We start from the raw sequence: 13,983 nt of genomic DNA, 5'->3' as shown, positions 1-13,983 counted from the left end.
TTTTATTGTCTCTTGTGATCTCCCTTCATGTTAACATCGATTTGGTATTGTCCTCCCTAAGAGATTATTTGCTATCTAACTGGAATGAGATGGAACCTCGAGGAAAGGGTGGGAATGGAAGGACCAACATTCCTCAGAACATTCCCATTCACTGATATGAATGTGTGTGGCCTTTTGAATGCCTTCTGACATGACGGACTAATCAGCATTAACTTACAACATTTTATTCGTTTCAGGCGTAGAACATGATGCGATATTTGTATATATTGTAAAATGACCACCGCAGTAAGTTTAGTTAACATCCATCACCTGCGGGGGTGGAGGGGGGGTGTCTTTCAAAAGAATCAATGCTCCCTGGTCAGTGCCTCCCTGGTCTTGGTTGGTTACAACTCTCTTCCAAACCCTGATTAGTTTAAGGTACATCAGAATCTTCTGGATTTTTAAAATACTAACACAGGGCACGGAGCGAAGTTCTAATTCCACTGGTCTAGAGAGGAGGAAGGTAAGAGTGCAAAGATGGGAAGGTGTGGTGTCCTAGACAGCATCCCCAAACAGCCTCAATCTGCACCCCTCCGGGCCTCTTATTGATAAATCGTCCTTGTTGGGGGGCAGTTGGGAGAGGGGCTCCATTTCAGGCTGCAATGCCAGGGGTGGGGGCTGACCATACCTGTCCAATTCTCCTGGTCACTGTTGTACTGCTCAATGCGGAACAAGAGGAATGGAGGACAGGGGACCTGCAGGTAAACCATTTATAACCAAACCACCCTGACCCTTCAGGTGAGTCAGAAGTACTGGGCCAAGGGGCCGGAAAGGCCAATGCAATCTTCAAGCTCACAAAGGACCCTTCTACTCCAGGAGTAAGAAGGTTGCCCAGTGGATGGGGACTAATAAGGGGAAACAAAAGGCAAGTGGTGCAGAACCCCAAGAAAAGGAAATTTTTAAAAAAAATTAGTTCCCCATCCTACACAAGCAGTATGAATCTTGTAATCTCCAAGAAGTCCTGACTGAGAAGTATAGTTTTAAAGCGAATGGAAAACGGATCAAGTCTAACCACGGCAAAGTGGGGTGTCTCCTCTCAGGGATACTGCGTCTTGGTTTAGGGAAGTTTTCATTCTCCCTCAAGCCTAGGTTTCCACATGTCCTTGGCCACAAAACTTACTAGGCCGCATGATTCCCTAGAGCCGTGGTCGGCAAACTGCGGCTCGCGAGCCACACGCAGCTCTTTGGCCCCTTGAGTGTGGCTCTTCCACAAAATACCACGTGCGGGCGCACATGTACAGTGCGATTGAAACTTCGTGGCCCATGCGCAGAAGTCGGTTTTCGGCCTGGGTGAGTCTATTTTGAAGAAGTACTGTTGATATTTGGCTCTGTTGACTAATGAGTTTGCCGACCACTGCCCTAGAGGATATCTGAACCTTATCTGGAGTTAACCAATGGGACAGCACCCATACAAAAACCTAAATTAAAAAGCTACCATTGCCCTAGCTGGTTTGGCTCAGTTCATAGAGCATCAGCCTGGGGACTGAAGGGTCCTGGACTCGATTCATTCAAGGGCACATGCCCAGGTTACAGGCTCGATCCCCAGTAGGGGGCGTGCAGGAGGCAGTCGATCAATGATTCTCTCTCATCATTGATGTTTCTAACTCTCTCTCCCTCTCCCTTCCTCTCTGAAATCAATAAAAAATAAATAAATTTTTAAAAAGCTACCATAAAAAATGTTCATTATATGACCAGCCGGTCAACTTTTCCCTTCCTCTCTCTGCTGTAAAAGCACCCGTTTGCTTAGAAGTGCTGAGTTCTCACAGGAATGTGCCAAACCACCACCCTTCCCCTCCTGAATCCACAGACCCCCTCCCCAGCAGACCTGCATATCAGATATTACTTCCTGCTGTCTATGACCACACCACCTTGGCAGTTAACATCAAAAACAAACACACGGGGAGAACAGAAGGCAATGTTTCATCAACTTTTTTTGCTGGTGCCCAGGTGTAAAAACCTGGGAACATCACATGTATTTCAACTTTTCATCTAAGGGTTCATCTTCCCTCTCAGGATGGTGAGCTGAAGGAGGCCCTCCTCTGCCTCCATCCCTACCCTCCTGTCCCCGAGGGTGGAAACCACCCAGGCACAGCGTTTAGGCAAGCTCATCTGTCTCAGCCCCGGACAGGGACTAACCAAGGCTAGCAATATAGTCAATGTCAATGGTTTCAATATGGGCCACATTTACCTGTATACTGAGTAGGTTACCACCGTCTTTCTCCTATCTCCTGAGGGCCCCACAACTCGAGGGTAGCAATTGTCATGAATGTTTAACACAGCACCCCAAACAGGACTGGAACCACAGTCAGGTGACATCTCTGCCCTGAAATATCCCAAATCACCAACTGGCTGTGTGACCCTGGGTTCCTCATTCAACCTCTCTGGACTGCAATTTATGTGTAAAAGGGAGCTGAGCTGGTATTTTCCCAAGATCCTCTCCAGTTCTACAATTAGATGGTCAAGTTGCAACCATTTTACTCTATTTAGAAAGAGCAATGTATCCTCTACCTCACAAGGACACATAATAGCTTTCCATAGTTAGTCTCTGCCCACTGGACCAGCTCTTTCGCTGAGCTCCCTCAGCAGAAACCTGGGGGTGGAGTTTCCCTGTCTATGGAATAAAACCTTTGGCCACAAGTTGCCTCCTCCCCAACTTGCCTCCCCCAAATACCAGCACCGTCTTTAGATGAGTCCTTTAAAACTCAAGCCCCCGCCCCCTTATTAACGGTGAACATTCATCCCCTGGGCTGATGCTGAAGTATGGTACCTATTTGCTTTGTTTAACAATGGACAGGTTATTTTGATTTTCTGAATTATATAAATCATCCCATTCGATTAAATGCCTTATTGATTGTAACGTGAATATCCCATGGGTTGTGATCATACTGGTCTTAGAAAGCACATTTTTCCTTCACCTGGGAAGGACAGCACAGTTATCCCAAGGTCAGAGGGCTCTAGACCCAAAACTGTAATTTAGATAACATGCCTAAGTTTAACCCAGGTTACCCAAGGGCTCTAGATAATGTGTTTATAACATGCTGTTTAAACTGCTTTTTGCAAACTAGGTTCCTCATTCCAGCCCCGAGGGCTCTAGATAATGAATTTCTGTCAATTCAGTGACCCCGAGACCCAAAACTATAATTAACACGCTTAATTCTGCTTCTGTAAACTGCTTTTTTCGAGCCAAGTTCCTCATTACAAACCCTGGTATGTAATCAATACCTTTGTGATTTTTTGCCTATATAACCTTGGAGCTGCGACCATCTTGTTACTATGAGATTTGGGGAATGGCCCCTCATAGTCCCGGATTGCAATAAATGTGACTCTTTAATTCGACTTCTTGGGGCGTCCTTCTGTGATTCGTGGGGTACATTGCAACAATGCAGCAAGAGGTATTTTAATTTCTTCTTTGTATTTGTCTCTATTAAAGAAAGATTATTATACTAAGAATGAGTTTTTAAACATGAACTGTCCTTGCAATATCTGGAATTATAAGAGTTCTTCAATACTATATGATTCAAGCTCTTTATTTTAGAGATGAGAAAACTGAGTCCAGAGAAGAAGCTCGACACCTTGCCTAAGGTCCTACAGCAGGGTGGTGGCAAAGAGGGAGGGGACCTCCGTTCCCTGACTCCCAGACCTTACTACACATGGCAACCGAGTACCCACCTTCTTTGCTACTTGGTACCCATCAAGAGCTTCCAGTGTTGGGTGTATCCTCTTTTGCACAATAAATAAAGAGTTGTGTGCTGCACAGCACACATGTTTGATAAATGCTGATGTAAGTGGAGAGAGGAAAGAGCTGGAATAGAGGAGACGCACTCCCTCAGCTCTCCCTCCTCTCATGAGAAGACCTAACTTGATGCCACGTCTCTAAAAAAGAGGTCCTGAGGCTCGTTTTCAGCTCCCCCTTCCACCTCCGAAGACACTGGCCCTCTGCTTGCCTTCAGGCCTTCCACTCAAACCCTCCTGCCGTGGGACCACACCCTCTACACATGTGTCCCCCAGAGAAGGAGCGTGCATCTTCTCTTCCATCTAGCATGCGGGTCACAACTTTCTCAGGAGAGCACTCAAAGGGAGAAAATTCAGGGACTAGCCCCTTCTCCCCAGGGATTATAGTTGTGCCTTTTAATAACTGTGAGTTGAGAAAAATACAACAAACATCCACAGTGAATTCAGCAGTATTTTAATGAGGTTGTGTTTTATTATTCCATAAATACATTGAAAGAGAGTAACAGATATATATGGGTGTCTTTATGTATTTGGTTCACAAACAATACTTAAGAGTGCTTGCTTATGGGCTCCCAGCCACTGATTTGGGAACTGCTGGGTGGTGGCATCCGTTCAAGACTTCAGAGGGGGTGTCTAAATGCTGGGGAGGGGCCTTAAGTCTCTTACCACCTTTGTCTAACAGGAAAATGTGACAGGCAACTGCAAAGTCAACCAGAAGGGACGTCCACTCAGCTCACTCAGCTTTCCCATTGCATTTACCTCCACTTGGTAGGTCACAGGCACTGGTATTTTTAGAACCTCTTTTTGGAGGAAACAAAGGATCTCTCACTTCAGTCCTCTGGTCTATTCTTGGCTTTCCTAGCAATGCTGCCAGAAGAAAGGCCCATTCCCAATTCATATTCCAGTCTCTTCCCCATCTCTCCCCAGGAATTATCTCTAAAGAGACAAGTGATGGCTAATTTGCATTTTAACCCTATTCAAATTTGGGTAAATGGTTTAATATGCATGCTAATATTCTATCATTATTCCAATTAAGAAAACTATTATGTTAAAGTGTTTAATCAGGAGAATTAGGGAGAACTCCAGACACCTAAAATTAACCTCTAATAGTCTTGACATTCATTTCATTTAAGTGCAATTTGCCAAGCTATAAGCAACTCCCTGTTTAAGACTTCTGCTTAGGCACGTGGGGATTCCTGATAAGACCTAAAAGCAATTCATTTCCTAACTAGATTGCTGTCTAAAAGAATAAACTAAAAGGGCTGCAATTTAAATACAATCAAATCCCCAAGCAGCCACATTCCAGAAGATTTAAACATCATGATCTTGATCCCCAGGAACAACAATGCAATTCGCATCAGAAACAACACAACCACTTCCTCTTTCTCTGACCTTCTCTGTTTAATTACTTCCTGTGATTTCTTCTAGGGCTGAGCGTGCCCGCTTCCCAGGACGGCAGGCTTTCCACACAAGACTGATTTGTCTGGAGGGTACGGGAGTGCCAGCTGACTATCAGACATTACAAACCCAGTGCAGGAACTTCGCATTTCTTGTTAAGTGATGGAACTCTTGGGTCTCCTGGCATTCACTAACAACTTTTTTAAGCCCTAAGAAAAGAAAAGAAAAAAAAATTTCCGCACAGTCCTGTCTAAAATCAAGCTATACCTCAAAGCTGGAAGTCCTGCCGGGAAAAGGGAAGGGCAGGAGCTTGGTAAAGGCTCTCTGTGTATTTTGTTCAATGAGCTTCCTCAACAGATCCCAAAAGCCAGGTATGTGAGTTGCCTCTGAAGACACAAACCTGGCAGCCGTGAGCTCCCCATCATCCCACCATAGAGAGGCCCTGGCTACTCAAAGTGGAGTCCATGGATCAGCAGTACCAGCAGCACCTGCAAGTTTGTTAAAAATGCAAAATCTCGGGCCTGACTGAAACACAGTCCCCATTTTACAAGATTCCCAGGTGGTTCCCTATGCACGTTCAAGTTTAACCCCCCTCTCAAACAGCTAGGCCAGGGGTCCTCAAACTACGGCCCGCAGGCCACATGCAAATACAAATATTGTATTTGTTCCCGTTTTGTTTTTTCACTTCAAAATAAGATATGTGCAGTGTGCATAGGAATTTGTTCATAGTTTTTTTTTTAAAACTATAGTCCGGCCCTCCAACGGTCTGAGGGACAGTGAACTGGCCCCCTGTTTAAAAAGTTTGAGGACCCCTGAGCTAGGCTAAAACACAGGGCCAGGAGACTACTGTGCTTTGTTTAAGCCTTCTGCTCACACACACTTTTCCCATCAAGGGTAAGGTAGTTAGTTCCTGTTCCAAAAGAGGTACCCGTAGAGCTGCTCTTTATATCAGTACTAGAAGTCCGGTGCACGAATTCGTGCACGGGTGGGGTCCAGGCAGGCCTGCCCCTATGGGGGCCCACCGGGGGTGGGGCTGGCCGGGGGAAGGAGCTGAGGGAGGGCTCCAGGGTGTGTCCAGCTCATCTTGCTTAGTTCCAATCGGCCAGACCCCAGCAGCAAGCTAAACTACCTGTTGGAGTGTCTGCCCTCTGGTGGTCAGTGCACATCATAGCGACTGGTTGACTGGTTGACTAGCATATTACACTTTGATTGGTTGAACAGACAACCGGATGACCAGACACTTAGCATATTAGGCTTTTATTATATAGGGTAGAACAGGCCACCTCAGTGGGCACTGGTTCCCTGCTCCACAGAGCAAAAAGAAGAATGTGAAGAGGAAATGACACCTCACAGCTTTGAGGCGTTTACAGGATTCTTAAGTAAATTCTAATGTCATTCACTCCACAGTAATATAAACCAAGCTGTACACACAGCACGTATTTGTATAAGAGAAAACTGAGGCTCTGTGAAGTCATAATACACAATGTTGTTCTACAGACATGGGATTTGAAGTCAAAGGATCTGGGTTAAAAATAACAAAGCCGGCTCTGTGACCCCAGACAAGATACTTAACCTCTCTGAGTCTTTTCCTGCCTGTAGTTTGTGGACGCTTGGCTAACATACATATCCCATCTTCGTGTGCTTGTGCGAGTACTTGTCCACACCACATACACTCCCCTTAAATATAACTTGTAGAACGTGTTGGGGATTCTATCCCTCTACCCAAATCTGGGAGTTCCAAGGCCCGCAGGAGGGAACCTGCAAAAAGATGGGAAGGAAAGGGAAAACAAGTCTGCAGCCACCAGACAATCATCACACACCCTTAAGGCATGTGCAAGTGCCAAGGACCCTCGAGCGTAAACTCCCTGAGGGCAGAGAGGTCTCTGAGTCACAGTTCCGTTAACTGTCTGGGAGATTAGGTGTCTGGTACGTTTGTTGCAGTAAGTGAATGGCACTCAACAGCTAGTGGCTCCCTTTCCTACAGCCTCACCCACACTGTTACTTATTTTATTCAATAAAATAATTTATATATGGCTTTGTAACTAGAGTCCAGGTATGCTCTAAAGTCAAGTTTTTTTGGAATCAAAGTCTACCACACTCCAAATGGACACCTGTAATTCCAGTACCTCCTAAGTTTCCTTAGTGTAAAAGACATCTAAGAATGGATGGTACAGGATGCAAAGCTGGTTTACAAATGGCAGAGCCCTGATCTAAAACCTGTGCATGCGCAGATAAATGAGAAGGCAACCAGAGCCAGACGTAACATGGAGCCGGTGCACACCATCCTGGTAAAGCAGACTTGGTTTGGAATTTTGAGCCTGAGAAGTCACAGGTTTGATTCATGCTATTAAGCAAAAGAGAGAAATTTAATTACTATAGTAAGACTATATGCACACTTAAGTGGCTTCAAAAAGTCTGTAAAAATGAATAAAATTATTGGGATGTTGATGACTAAATTAAACCTCCGGTCCAGCATCCATGTTATTCCTTGGCTGGAAATATAAAATGCAAACACCAACATAGCATACAAGTAGACAAAAGAAGTCATAAGCCACCTTATTCCTAAGAGAACCCTTGGCCCGCCCATCCCCACCAAGACTATTGACTCTTGTTTTGGAAACTATTTGAATGCTACTGGTAATATGATTTCTAGACCACAGTCTTATTCCTAAGAGAACCCTTGGCCCGCCCATCCCCACAAGACTATTGACTCTTGTTTTGGAAACTATTTGAACGCCACTGGTAATATGATTTCTAGACCACAGATAAGGATGGCAAGAGAGCCAAGGATGCTACTAGAGGTAAGATTACTGACAGTAAGAGAGGAGACAAGCTACTAAAAACATAAACTCTCAAAAAGCATAGACAACTAGGATCATTGAGTAAAGGGGCCAATAGACAGCTGGGCATTGCTGATACTATAACATAAAATCTAAGCTGCTGTTAGAGGGGGCCTACCAGGACAGCACTGGAAGGCCAAATGAAAAGAACGTGACTTCTAATTATCCCACACCCCCCCCCCCCCTGAGCAAGTCACTTCAATTCTCTTAACTATAAAGTGGGAGCCCCATTTCCTGCCTCAAAAGGTTGCTATGAGGCTAGCATAGTTAATGGGTATTCTCTCCCTTGGAAATTCTGAAGGGAAATGATTGCTTGCTACATGATGTAAGACCTACCAAAGGTGGATGAGCTACTGATTTCCCAGTTCATCAGGTGCTGTGCTACAATACTTCACATTTCCACTTTTTGACCGTTTGTCAAGTAGGTAGCAGAATGAACTTGGATTACATTAACCCAGAACTCATGGCTCAGGATACTTTTCAGGGTCCCTGAGTTAATGGAGAGTTGGGGCAGGGTATCACCCCAAAGACCATGTTTCTTCTACTACCATCATGCAGCCGGCCCTTCATGGTAATTTTTAAAAAGCAACCTCAAAGTCTTTTTGGATGTTGGTACAATATGAATAACTGTTTAAATTTTTACATAAGGTAAAATGATTTTTAAATTAATGACTCTTTACTTTAACCAATCAATAAACATTTGCAGAAAGCCTTCTATGGGCAGCAAGCCTAAAAGGGTTAATATAAGCTATTACTCCCATAGTAGACGGGCAGATGGGTCTTGCTTCTATGTATTTCTGTTAGGGTAGGATGCAAATACAAAATAAATAGTGCTTATCTGAAAAATCAATGCTGGAGGCCAGAGTCAAAGCAATGCAAGGAGAAAAAGAAATAAGAGTAATAAACAATGAAAATGAAAAGCCAGCCCTAGCTGGTTTAGCTCAGTGGATAGAGCATCAGCCCTCAGATTGAAGGGTCCTGGGTTCGATTCCGGTCAAGGGCACGTACCTCAGTTGCAGGCTTGATCCCTGACCCTGGTCAGGGAACCTGTGAGAGGCAACCAATAGGTGTGTCTTTCTCACATCAATGTTTCTCTCTGTCTCTTCCCTCCCTTACACTCTCTAAAAATCAATAGAAAAATATCCTCGAGTGAGGATTAACAAAAAAAAGAGAAAGAAAGAAAGAAAGAAGAAAGAAAGAAAGGAAGAAAGGAAGGAAGGAAGGTTTAGGAAGGAAGGAAGGAAGGAAGGAAGGAAGGAAGGAAGGAAGGAAGGAAGGAAGGAAGGAAGGAAGGAGAAAGAAAATGAAAAGACAAAAATGTCACTACTAGATGAACTTGGAAAGACAATTTAAAAACTTAACCTGATAATTACATTTTAAGCATTTATGAATGGAGCACAGGAAATATACCTAAGCATGAAAACAACCAGATTTGAAAAATCATTATTTCAGTACACAGAGGAGCCAAAGCCATACTTTTTAGAGGCTACCCAGATTGTTCTAATCTCTTCGATCACAAGTACCAAATGCTAAAGTCAAAATCCATTACGTTACCTCTACGCTCTAAGTGCATGTAAACAGAAATTTTGTTTTGAAATAAGTATTCAACTACCCTTTGAGAGTAGCATAACGAACATAAGCACAATTTGCTATCGTGGGTGCACTATGCCACATGTGAATATACTGCTGACAAAGATTACCTGAGAAATGAGTGGTTAGAAAACAGTTGTTCCTCAACTCTTACACCAGTGACTACCAGGAATTTTACTAAGATCCTGGCCAGACTTCCTTTCCAGGACATGGGACACATCAAGCTGTGGTAATAATCCTCCAGGCCTACCCAGGCAAGCCCAAGAAAATGCATTTGCTCCACAGAGCACTGTATGCACCAGGGCAAAATATTCCTTTTCTACTCCCAGCGACTAACAGCCCTAGAGGGTGCCTTAAAAAAATCATCAATGTCCTAGCTTTAAATATTGATTAAAGAGAAATATTTACAAGAAGAGTCATCAAGTTTATCAATATGACTGGGTCTTTAAAAAAAAAAAAAGTCTCAGCCCAATTTACTTAAGAGAAAATAAGCCAAAACAAACAACCACACACACCAACACTTCCTGCTCTGCCTCTATTATCATCTTGTTCAGTTTGGGAGGATTTTGCTGTGAGATTGTGTATTTGTGTTCAGCCCAGTAACATAGGAACTATGCCAATATTGGAGTTCATCAGCACAGCTGTCTCCAACTTCAAGTGTGAAGACTCCATCAGAACCCTGCGGCTACTGCAAATTGTTAATATTGTGATTTCTGCAGAGATTCTCCTGCAGAGGCAGAAACGAAGGCCCTGGCCTATTGCGTTCTACTTCCCAGTTCTATTGCTTCTACTTCCCAGTTCCTAGAACAGTGATTGGAATCAACATGGTTTTGAGTTGTCAATCACATATCGCCACCACCAGACAGTTCTGCACCCAATTTCCACAAACCACTCCAAGGGCTTCATGTGAACATGGCAGTTCCTCAGAAGGAGGCTTCTCCACACCCTTAGTTAACCAAATACAATTATAATTGTTGCATTAGTCGACAGGGATGAAACCGCATTTTAAAAAAGAATTAAATCCATTTTTAACCAACAGACTTTTATTCAAACACTTAAAAAAAATGTCTGCCGTCTTAGGCAAGTAACTACAACTCCTTCCCAGGGTTATTTGAAAATTAGCAAGCTGAGCCTGTAAAATTCCTACCTCAGTGCTCCCTAGAGTCACACCGGACATTTGTTTTATGCTTGGTGCTAGATTGTAAATTTTACATAAACTATCTCATTTAATTCTCACAGCAACTTCATGAGATCACTAATATTTATTCCTATTTTATTCACACTCAGATAAAATCTAGGTGGGATCAGAAAGTGTGCAAATGGCTGAGCTTTGCACTGTAAGTATATTTCACGAGTGGCATTTAACATGGGATCTTTGACTGGCTCCTGGCTGAAATAACCAGTTATAAAAGACATTTCCCAGACAATTCAGACTGAATGTTAAAGACATCAGGGAATTATTCTTAATTTTGTTAAGTGTGCTAATGGTATTGTGGTTTCACCCAAGAGTATTCTCGCCTTTTTAGGAAGTAAACTCAAGTATTTAATTTATTTATTTTTTAAATATATTTTTTATTGTTGATAGTATTCAAGTATTTATTTTTATTTTTTTGTTAATCTTCACCCAAGGATATTCCATTGATTTTTAGAGAGAGTGGAAAGGAGGGGGACAGAGAGAGAGAGGGAAACATTGATGTGCATCGATTGGTTGCCTCCCACATAACACCCTGACTAGGGCTGGGGATCAAGCCCCCAACTGAGACACACACGTGCCCTTGACCAGAATCGAACCCAGGACCCTTCAGTCTGTGGGCCGATGCTCTAACTAGCCACTGAGCCAAACTGACTAGGGCTAAGCTCAAGTATTTAAATGTGAGTTCTGATGTCTAATTTTGAAATGGTTCCACAAAAATAATTAAGCTTTTTTTTTTTTAATGAGAAACCTTTCAACATTAGGAGTATGACTGCAGGCAAAGCTGCAAATCCATTCTCTCAGCAAGATGTATGTTCAGAAGAGGAACAGAATAAAAAAGCTGAATGAAGACCTGAGGTCTCCGAGGTTATAGCTCACTTGAGAAGATTTCTTCATTTTTTGTCTGCGAATTTCCAAACCACATAGAGCCACGATCAAATGCTTTAAAGATATGGTATGACTTACAAAAAATTTTCTACTCCTATGTATAAAAGACCACTTTCCATATTTTGTTGATGGTCTTTAATTTTTAAAATATAAAAAAATGTGTAGAATTGTTAATCTTAACATGCATTTCTAATTGGAGTGGGATCAAAGAAGAGTCAATGTAGTTTTTATATAAAAGCTAATTTTTAGGACCATCAGTGAATAGAACAGACAAGCTTTCCTGAATTACTATATATTTATCAGAGAGGAGATTCAAATTGACGTGGAAGAGAACATTAGAAGACAAAACATTTATTTTTTAATTAAGCATGATTTTACCAGTTATTAAGATTCTGATTTATTATATTCTGATGTGAAATATACCAGACATTTAAGAAAAATATGTGGACTATCAAGAAAATCTATTTTACCTAAGGCACAAATATAACTCCCCTAGGTCTCCAGCTTATTGTTACCAATTCTTTTTAAGTAACAAAACTTGCCTATTTCCAAAAGTATCTGAGGGACCTCAAACACGAAATCATTAGAAGGGAAAATAGAAGATCAAAATTTATAGAGGAGTAAATAAGTCTAGCAAGAAACCTAGGCCAATATGGCTACCCTGATCAAGCAATAATTTTGGCTCTGAGCTTCCAGACAGTAGTAGCAAAAAGAAAAGACAATCAGAGCAAGCCCTGTAACCCAAACAGAAACCTTCTTTCTGGTACTAATATTTAAAAGAAAATTTTCAGGTGGGTCATTACATAAGAATATGGAACAATATAGTAGAGTGTCCACAAATGCCAGTTTCTAGCACGTGCAGCCTGCTCTCTGACCGGGCATTCCATGTCTCATGCCAAGGTCATTACATTAAAAGTAATCCTGACAAAGCTGTGCAGTGGGCTTAGGGGCCACAGCTTTCTGATTTTCTGAAACCAGAACGTGTCCTCAAATAGCCATTGTCTCAACTGGGCTTCTGACAGCAGTGGGGGCAGCCAGTTCTCCATGTTCAACTGCTCTGAAAGCCTGGACTAGAGATATTTATTTCTTGCTGGTGATCCCACTCGAAGTCCTTTTGCTTCTTTGGATACCAGATAACATGCTGCCGTGAAAAGGGAGAGGCCAGGCCGGGATTCACAAGGGATGGAGCCAAGGAACCCAACCTAGGGTGGTTGAGTCGGTCTTTGGGAAATTCCGAAGCCCAGGGCATGGCTACCATTGCTTTTTGTGCGTGCAGGGACAAAGGAGGACCCACACAAATACCTATTACTAACCAAGTCCTGAAGGGGTTAAGGCCCAGCAGCATATAACTCCCCTCCATTATTTCAGCCTAGAAACGCAACTTTTTTTTTTCACTTTCCCATTTCAAGATAGTCTACGAAGGCCAAGCAAAATGTCTAAAACAGAAGGGCCAGCAGATGTAGTGGGATGGCCACAACATATACACCAGGCGGGATCCTCTCCAGCTATGGGTGTCCAGCAGACTAGGGGTTACTGCAATCGACGCTCCCCGGGGACCCACAGGAAAGGAAATTCCCTTTCCCCAAGACTAGCCCTCCCAACACCCCCTCCCTCCTAGCCTGGCAACAGCAGACGCCGAAGGATAAAGGGGCGTTAAAAAAAGGAGTAGATTCTTAGAGTAGATCACAGCATTCTGTCACCTGCTGCAAGAGAAGCCTTCTCGCCCAAGCCCTGAGTCACTTCCCCTCTCTGCACCGAGTCTCAATGCTCAAGGAGGCAAAAGACCGGGGCCTCAGGAGCTGTCTACCCGCAGGCCCCACGCCCCCAGAGACACTCCCGGGGCCTCCCTCTAGGGGTAGTTTCCGCGGCTTCGAACAGGGTCTTTGCGCCGAAGCCGGCGCCGCCACTACCTTGGCTAAATGGCAGGCAGCTCTGAATGAAAGGAGCCGAGGCAGACTCCGGATTTATGAATGTGCAGGGGAGGAGGGGAGGGCTATCATGTGACAATAAAGGAGAACGTCTTATTCACAAAAAAAGGGAAAAAATAAAAGAAGAAAAAAAGTGGCTGGTGGCGGGCACAGCCGCTGAGTAGTGGCGGCCGCTGTGCGGTGACCGCTCGGACCCGAGGCCGACGACCTCAGGCGCCGGGCCCAGCGGCCTAGCCTGCGTTGCACCCGCAACTGGAACGGCCTCCGGCGGGGCTGGGGAAGAATCAAACCCGACTCTGCGACCGAGAGGCTGCGGGGAGCTGCACCTTGGCCAGGGCCTGGAGAACTGCATGCGTCCCCGGGGGGGCGACGGGGG

At 43.9% G+C, this 13,983-nt stretch overlaps 1 protein-coding gene across 1 annotated transcript in view; it reads right to left on the bottom strand.

Annotated features, from left to right (window-relative positions):
• The window catches only part of SPRED2 (sprouty-related, EVH1 domain containing 2), a 116,885-nt gene that overhangs the window by 101,918 nt on the left and 984 nt on the right, over window positions 1-13,983 (bottom strand). The gene's annotated exons all lie outside the window — the stretch shown is intronic.

The sequence above is a fragment of the Myotis brandtii genome, unplaced genomic scaffold (assembly GCF_000412655.1).
Source record: "Myotis brandtii unplaced genomic scaffold, ASM41265v1 scaffold84, whole genome shotgun sequence".
Lineage (NCBI taxonomy): Eukaryota > Metazoa > Chordata > Mammalia > Chiroptera > Vespertilionidae > Myotis > Myotis brandtii.
The sequence above is the reverse complement of the archived record's forward strand: the minus strand, read 5'-3'. Positions and strand labels throughout refer to the sequence as shown.